A 7,500-nucleotide genomic window follows, 5' to 3' on the forward strand; every position below is an offset into this window, starting at 1 on the left:
CCCGCCGGGGGCCCTTTCCGACGCGACCCCAAGTGCCTCATCGATCAGCGAAGGCCACAACGGCCACGGGTCCTGGGACAGCGACAGCCACCGCGCGCCTGCCCTCGGCCACCCGCAAGCGGGCGGGCGGACGACGCGGGGCTCTGCGTGCGAGCGAGCAGGGGCGACATCCGTGACAGGTGCTCCGGCGGCTTCAACACCGGCAGAGCCGGCTCGCCGCGAAGCCTGTCCGACGTGCCCGAGGCCAGCCTCAGTAGGCTACGCCTCCGTACCGGTACCAGTCGAGGGGGTGGGGGACCGGGTGCGCGGGATGTGCCCCGCCACCGCCGCCACCCACCCGCCACGCACAAGGATTCCCTTCAGCCGACTCGGCTGGACCGGGGTAAAGCCGCGACAGGCTCGACTCCGCCGGTCTTCCAGCGTTCAAGTGCCGGCGGCCGCCGCCGGCCACCGGCCTTTGCCCAACAAACGCAGGGAACAGGTTACCCCGGAGGGAAAAAGCCAGGTGTGGAACAGCTCAGGCGGGGGGCCGGGGGAAAGCCGCTGAAGGCTCAGGACACCCCGCCGGCCATCTGCATCCGGCTGCCGGACACCACCACCGGCCAAAAACAAAAAAACGTGCTGTACCCGCATCGCGGGCTCCGGCTTAGGGCCAGAGAGCAAAGGAACCGAGGCGCCGACCAACCTCGCTCACAGCACCGTGCAGACCTCCCCTTCACTGAGCCCGGCTGGTACAAACCAGGGACGCCAGGAGCAGACCGGACACCGCAGGCCGCCCCACGTATGGCATCTGCACCAGGAAAAAAAGAAAGCGGAAAAGAGGACCGAGGCGCCGCCGCCTCGCCTTACCATCATCCGGCTTCTCAGGGGACCAGAGTGGTGGGGGGGGGGGGGTAGCCGCTGAAGGCTCGAGACACCCCACCACGGCCATCTGCACCCGGCTGCCAGCCAACACCGGCGGCCAAAAACGTACCGTGCTGTGCCCATGTCACGGGCTCCGGCTTAGGGCCGAGAGAGCAAAGGACCCGAGGAGTCGACTAGCCTTCGCTCACAGCACCGTGCAGACCTCCCTTCACCGAGCCCGGCCGGTAGAAACCAGGGACGCCGAGAGCCGGCCGGACACCACAGGCCGCCCCGCACGTATGGCATACGATACCGGCAACGAAAGGAGTAAACCAAGAACCAGGGAGGCGCCGCCGCCTCTCGCCTTACCATCGTCGGGCTCTCGGGGGGCCGGGGGGGGGGCCACCCACCGGTGGCTCGAGACACACCCCCCCCGGGCCGTCTGCATCCAGCTGCCGGCCACCGCGACCAGCCAAAACCGTGGCGTGCCCATGCCACGGGCTCCGGCTTAAGGCCGGCAAACAAAGGGAGCAGGTGCCGCCGCCGCCACCTCTCCTCCCATCCCCAAGGCCCCCTCAAGGAGCTGGGCAACAGCCCCCGACGGGCTGGAACCGTACGGAGCACCGCTGTGTCAACACACATACCGGCGCTCCCCCCCTCCGCCATCATCGGGCTCTCGGGGGACCGGGGGGGGACGGGGGTAACCACCCACGGTAGTCTCACAGCTCGGCTCCCCCCCCCCAGTATCCAGCGTTCAAGTGCCGCCAGCCGCCTCCGGCCACCGGTCTTCGGCCTCTCCCGTGCACCTCTGCCCGTCCTTTTCTCACCACTCGGCAGCGACCGCCCCAACGCCGCCCGGCTTCGTGCCGTTCGGCATCTCTCTGGGTGCTCTCGGTTCCGTGCACGCTCGCCTGACAGAGCACCGGCTTGAGAACCGTGCCCAATTCCCCGGGGGAAACCACCGTCTGCGGCCGCCCAGCATTCCACTTGGCCGGCTAAGCCGCGTGCCCTCGCTCGGTGGCGCTTGTCTGGAGCAGAGACGCCTCGTGCCCCTATATAAGGAGAATATGGGTCCGCGCCGGAAAGGGGCGCTTAAAGGCAGTGTCTGCCTGCCAGCGGGGGAGGCGCTGCAGAGACGCCGCCTCTTACGATGACCTAACTGGAGGCAGCGCGAAACAGCGACCCCTTGGAGGAACTGCCGGAGCCAACAGGTCTGCCCGCGCTCTAAGTCCCGACGGAGCCGGGTAGACCTGGCAGCCCTTTCTACGGACGCTGAGCCGGCCGCCGGCAACGTGGAGCCGGGTACACCTAGCGGCCACCGCCGGTCGCCTCGGAGGTGGGTAGACCTGACGGCCGCCTCACGCCCCGGAGGCGGGTAGACCTGACGGCCGCCTCACGCCCCGGAAGCGGGTAGACCTGACGGCCGCCACACGCCGCGGAGGCGGGTAGACCTGACGGCCGCCACACGCCCCGGAGGCGGGTAGACCTGACGGCCGCCTCACGCCCCGGAAGCGGGTAGACCTGACGGCCGCCTCACGCCCCGGAGGCGGGTAGACCTGACGGCCGCCTCACGCCCCGGAAGCGGGTAGACCTGACGGCCGCCTCACGCCCCGGAGGCGGGTAGACCTGACGGCCGCCTCACGCCCCGGAGGCGGGTAGACCTGACGGCCGCCTCACGCCGCGGAAGCGGGTAGACCTGACGGCCGCCTCACGCCCCGGAGGCGGGTAGACCTGACGGCCGCCTCACGCCCCGGAGGCGGGTAGACCTGACGGCCGCGTCGCGCCCCGGAGGCGGGTAGACCTGACGGCCGCCTCACGCCCCGGAGGCGGGTAGACCTGACGGCCGCCTCACGCCCCGGAGGCGGGTAGACCTGACGGCCGCCTCACGCCCCGGAGGCGGGTAGACCTGACGGCCGCCTCACGCCCCGGAGGCGGGTAGACCTGACGGCCGCCACACGCCCCGGAGGCGGGTAGACCTGACGGCCGCCTCACGCCCCGGAGGCGGGTAGACCTGACGGCCGCCTCACGCCCCGGAGGCGGGTAGACCTGACGGCCGCCTCACGCCCCGGAGGCGGGTAGACCTGACGGCCGCCTCACGCCCCGGAGGCGGGTAGACCTGACGGCCGCCACACGCCCCGGAGGCGGGTAGACCTGACGGCCGCCACACGCCCCGGAGGCGGGTAGACCTGACGGCCGCCTCACGCCCCGGAGGCGGGTAGACCTGACGGCCGCCACACGCCCCGGAGGCGGGTAGACCTGACGGCCGCCACACGCCGCGGAGGCGGGTAGACCTGACGGCCGCCTCACGCCGCGGAGGCGGGTAGACCTGACGGCCGCCTCACGCCCCGGAGGCGGGCAGACCTGTCGGCCGCTTCACGCCCCGGAGGCGGGTAGACCTGGCGGCCGCGTCGTGCGAGACATTTTTGTTTCGATAGATGCCAATGAAATCCGAAAAAAAATAAATGAAAAGGGAAATTTTTTTTCTTAACGCACCCCCGCACCCCCGCGCCCCGCCGCGCTCTCATGTGCACGCAGCACCAGCCCCCCCACCCCCCCGCCCCGACCCGTTGGCTGCCATGCAGTCGCTGGCATCATTCGCTGCCCGCCCCCTCGGCCGCCAGTCAGCCCCTCTGCGCCGCGCCACTCCGCGCCGCACGGCGCCGCCCGCCACTCCCCCCCCCCGCTTCCCGCGGCTGCCAGGGGACCCGGCAGAAGCGGCGACGTTCCCCGCACCTCACCCCCAACGGAGACGCCCGTCTCGCTGGAGCGAGTTCGCATCGGGAACCGGGCGCTTTTCGCCGGGTCGGGGTCCCGGCGCTGCCGGGCGGTCCTCGGCTTCAGCTTTTGGTTTCGCAGCGTGGGTTTAGCTTTAGTCTCGGGGGAGGGGGGGTGGGGGGGGGGGTGGGGGTGCGTGTGTGTGTTTTTATTTTGTTTCTTTCCCCCCGCCTTTCGCTGTGCCGCAGAGGCGTGGGCACCGGGCGCCCTTCACCGGGTCCGGGTCCGGGTCCGGGTCCGGGTCCGGGTCCCGGCGTTGCCAGGCGCTCGCTGGCATTCGCGTTTAGGTTTTTTTCGACGGGGTTGGGGTGGGGGGGTGGGAAGGGGGCTCCCGGGCTTTATGTGTGGGAATAGGGGGTGTGGGGGTGTGTGCGCGCGTGTGTGTGTGTGTGTGTGTGTTGTTCGGATTGTTGTTTTGTTGTTTGTTCCCCCCCCCCCCCCCCCCCCCGCCGCGACACACACGAGCTCGGACACACACGCAGAGACACAGAGAGAGAGAGAGAGAGAGAGAGAGAGAGAGCGCGCGCGCGCGAGAGAGAGACACAGGCGCGCACACACACACACGCACACACAGACACAGACACACACACACACACACACGCACGCACGCACGCGCACACACACAGACACCCCCAGCCCCCCACCCCCCCCAGCCCCCCGACCCCCACCGTCGCCCGCGCGCCCGAAGAGCCGTTGGTCCCCGCCCCACCGCTGCAACTCCGGAGCTGCAGGGCGGTGGGTGCGGCCGCCAACCGACCGCAGCCTCCTCGGCGCCGCGGAGCACTACGGCTGGGGGGTGGGGGATCGGGGGCGGTTTCTGTTACACCACCACCACCACCACCACCCGCCCTCGCTCCTCTCCCTCCCACCCCTTCGGCGTTCGTTTGGCTTTCAACCCGCGGTGGGAACGGAGCAGGCGGGCAGGAGGGCGGGCGGCCGAGCGACCGACTGAGGAAGGCGGGGAGCCGGGCCGCGGGCACGGCGCGGCAGGGACTCGGCAGCTGCGGGGGCTCAGCGTCCAAAACACGCGCCACCCATCATCGCCGCCGCCGGCGGGAGGCCCCTCCGGGCCCCCCGGCACGGAGGCGGCGGCGGCGACGCCGCTGGGTCCTAAGGTCTCCCGCCTTCCTTCCCTGGAGCGGCCAATGTGCTGCTGCTGGTGGAAAGCGGGCCGGAGGTAGGGGGCGGCCGGTCTCCTCGCGAACCCCGGGGGTGGCAGGGGGCGGCCGGTGTCACGGTGGACCTGGTGGCGGGAGGGGTGGGGGTTGGGGGGGGGTCGGCAGGGGGGTCGACAGAGCTCGTTGCGGCGGTGGGGGGGCGGGGGGGGGGGGGGGGGTGGTGGGGGGGTGGTGTTGGTGGGGAGCGGTTTCTGTTGTTACACACACACCCCCGCCCCGTCGCTGCTCTCCCTCCCACCCCTTCGGCGTTCGTTTGGCTTTCAACCCGCGGCGGGAACGGAGCAGGCGGGCAGGAGGGCGGGCGGCCGAGCGACCGACTGAGGAAGGCGGGGAGCCGGGCCGCGGGCACGGCGCGGCAGGGACTCGGCAGCTGCGGGGGCTCAGCGTCCAAAACACGCGCCACCCATCATCGCCGCCGCCGGCGGGAGGCCCCTCCGGGCCCCCCGGCACGGAGGCGGCGGCGGCGACGCCGCTGGGTCCTAAGGTCTCCCGCCTTCCTTCCCTGGAGCGGCCAATGTGCTGCTGCTGGTGGAAAGCGGGCCGGAGGTAGGGGGCGGCCGGTCTCCTCGCGAACCCCGGGGGTGGCGGGGGCGGGGGGTGGGGGGGTGGGATGGGGCGGGGGGTGGTGGGGGGGGGGTGGGTGGGCTGGGGGGTGGGGGGGGCGGCCGGTGTCACGGTGAACCTGGTGGCGGGAGGGTTGGGGGGGGGGGGGGGGGGGGGGGCGGGCTCGTCGCGGGCCAAGCGGCGGTGTTGGGGGGGCGCCGCCGGTCTCACGGAGAAGCACGTGGCGGGTGGGGCGGCTTTGGCGGGATGGGGGGCGGCCGTATACGCGTGCGCGCGCGGGCAGCCCCAGGCAGACGGCTTCGGGCCGGGCAGCTTGTGGGGGTGCGGGGCAGGCGGGCGCACGTGCGTGGGCAGAGCGTGAGCTCCTGAACCGTTTCTGAATCGATGCCCTAGCGCTGGTCAGGCTTCCGCTTGACCTCTCCGTTCGTGATTCTCGTCGCGTGTTTTCAGGTCCGCGTTCGATCCCGTCTCAGCCGAACTCTTCCCTGCCGGTTCCGACCCTCGCGTCCGTACGCTAGCCGGCAGCTGCGCTGGCCCCGTCGCCTCCCCAGTTGAAGGTGAGATCACGAGGGGCGCTGCATAAGCCAGGCCTCGCCTCGCCGCCGGCCTGCCTACCGGCTCGAAAGCTGCAGGAGACCCCCTCGCGTGAGAGCCCACCAGCCACGGCCCGGCCCAGGCCCATCACGTCCTAGTCCAGGCGTGACTTCGCCGCGAGAGGCTCAGGCCACGGCCTGCTCCCTGCCTTGGAGCTACGCGGGTGCCCGTGTCATCCCGAGCCGCCGCCTGCTTCAAGCCAGGGCCCGCTCGGGCACGGCGTGACGTCACAGGCAGCTCGGGAGCCCGGGCCCGGAAGCGCCCTGTTACCCCTCCTCGGCTACTTGTGACGTCACAAGGGGCAGGCGGCGGGGAGCGCGGGGGCTGCCGGGAGGGGGTGGCGGGAATGCCGGCCAGAGACCCGGCCGTGCTGGGACCCCACGCGGACGCAGACACCGGTCGATGCCAGCGGTCGCACGGCGGCCAGCGGGTCCGGGCAGGGCAGCGGCGTGAGCACCGCAGGGGGAGGCGGCTGTAGAAAAAAAAAAAACAACTAATTTTTCCTTTTCATCTCTCTTTTCCCGTTTCTGTGGTGGCTGCGATCGCAACCCAGAAAAGACGACGACGGCACGGGGCGGGAGGTTGCAGCTTCATGCCTTGTATTACAGGCGCTGCAATCTCGGACGAGCGGAGGGTAAAAAACCGAAATGACACGCTCCTCTCACCCCCACCGCCGCCAACCGGCAGCCCTGCACCTCGCCGAGAGAAGCACGTACGCTTAAATCTGGGGAGCCCGCATCCACCCCGCCAGTACGACGTGGGTACCAGGCCGGTTGCGGGCCGGCAGGTCTACCCGGCCGGCCGGCCGGGAGGGACACCAGGTCTACCCGGCCGGCCGGCCGGGAGGGACACCAGGTCTACCCGGCCGGGAGGGACACCAGGTCTACCCGTCCGGCCGGCCGGGAGGGACACCAGGTCTACCCGTCCGGCCGGCCGGGAGGGACACCAGGTCTACCCGGCCGGGAGGGACACCAGGTCTACCCGGCCGGCCGGACTTGGGCTGGAGGCCGCCCGCGGGAGGGACACCAGGTCTACCCGGCCGGGAGGGACACCAGGTCTACCCGTCCGGCCGGCCGGGAGGGACACCAGGTCTACCCGGCCGGGAGGGACACCAGGTCTACCCGGCCGGCCGGCCGGGAGGGACACCAGGTCTACCCGGCCGGCCGGCCGGGAGGGACACCAGGTCTACCCGGCCGGCCGGCAGGGAGGGACACCAGGTCTACCCGGCCGGGAGGGACACCAGGTCTACCCGGCCGGCCGGACTTGGGATGGAGGCCGCCCGCGGGAGGGACACCAGGTCTACCCGGCCGGGAGGGACACCAGGTCTACCCGTCCGGCCGGCCGGGAGGGACACCAGGTCTACCCGTCCGGCCGGCCGGGAGGGACACCAGGTCTACCCGGCCGGGAGGGACACCAGGTCTACCCGGCCGGCCGGCCGGGAGGGACACCAGGTCTACCCGGCTGGGAGGGACACCAGGTCTACCCGGCCGGCCGGCCGGGAGGGACACCAGGTCTACCCGGCCGGGAGGGACACCAGGTCTACCCG

This window comes from Athene noctua, unplaced genomic scaffold (assembly GCF_965140245.1).
Source record: "Athene noctua unplaced genomic scaffold, bAthNoc1.hap1.1 HAP1_HAP1_scaffold_151, whole genome shotgun sequence".
Lineage (NCBI taxonomy): Eukaryota > Metazoa > Chordata > Aves > Strigiformes > Strigidae > Athene > Athene noctua.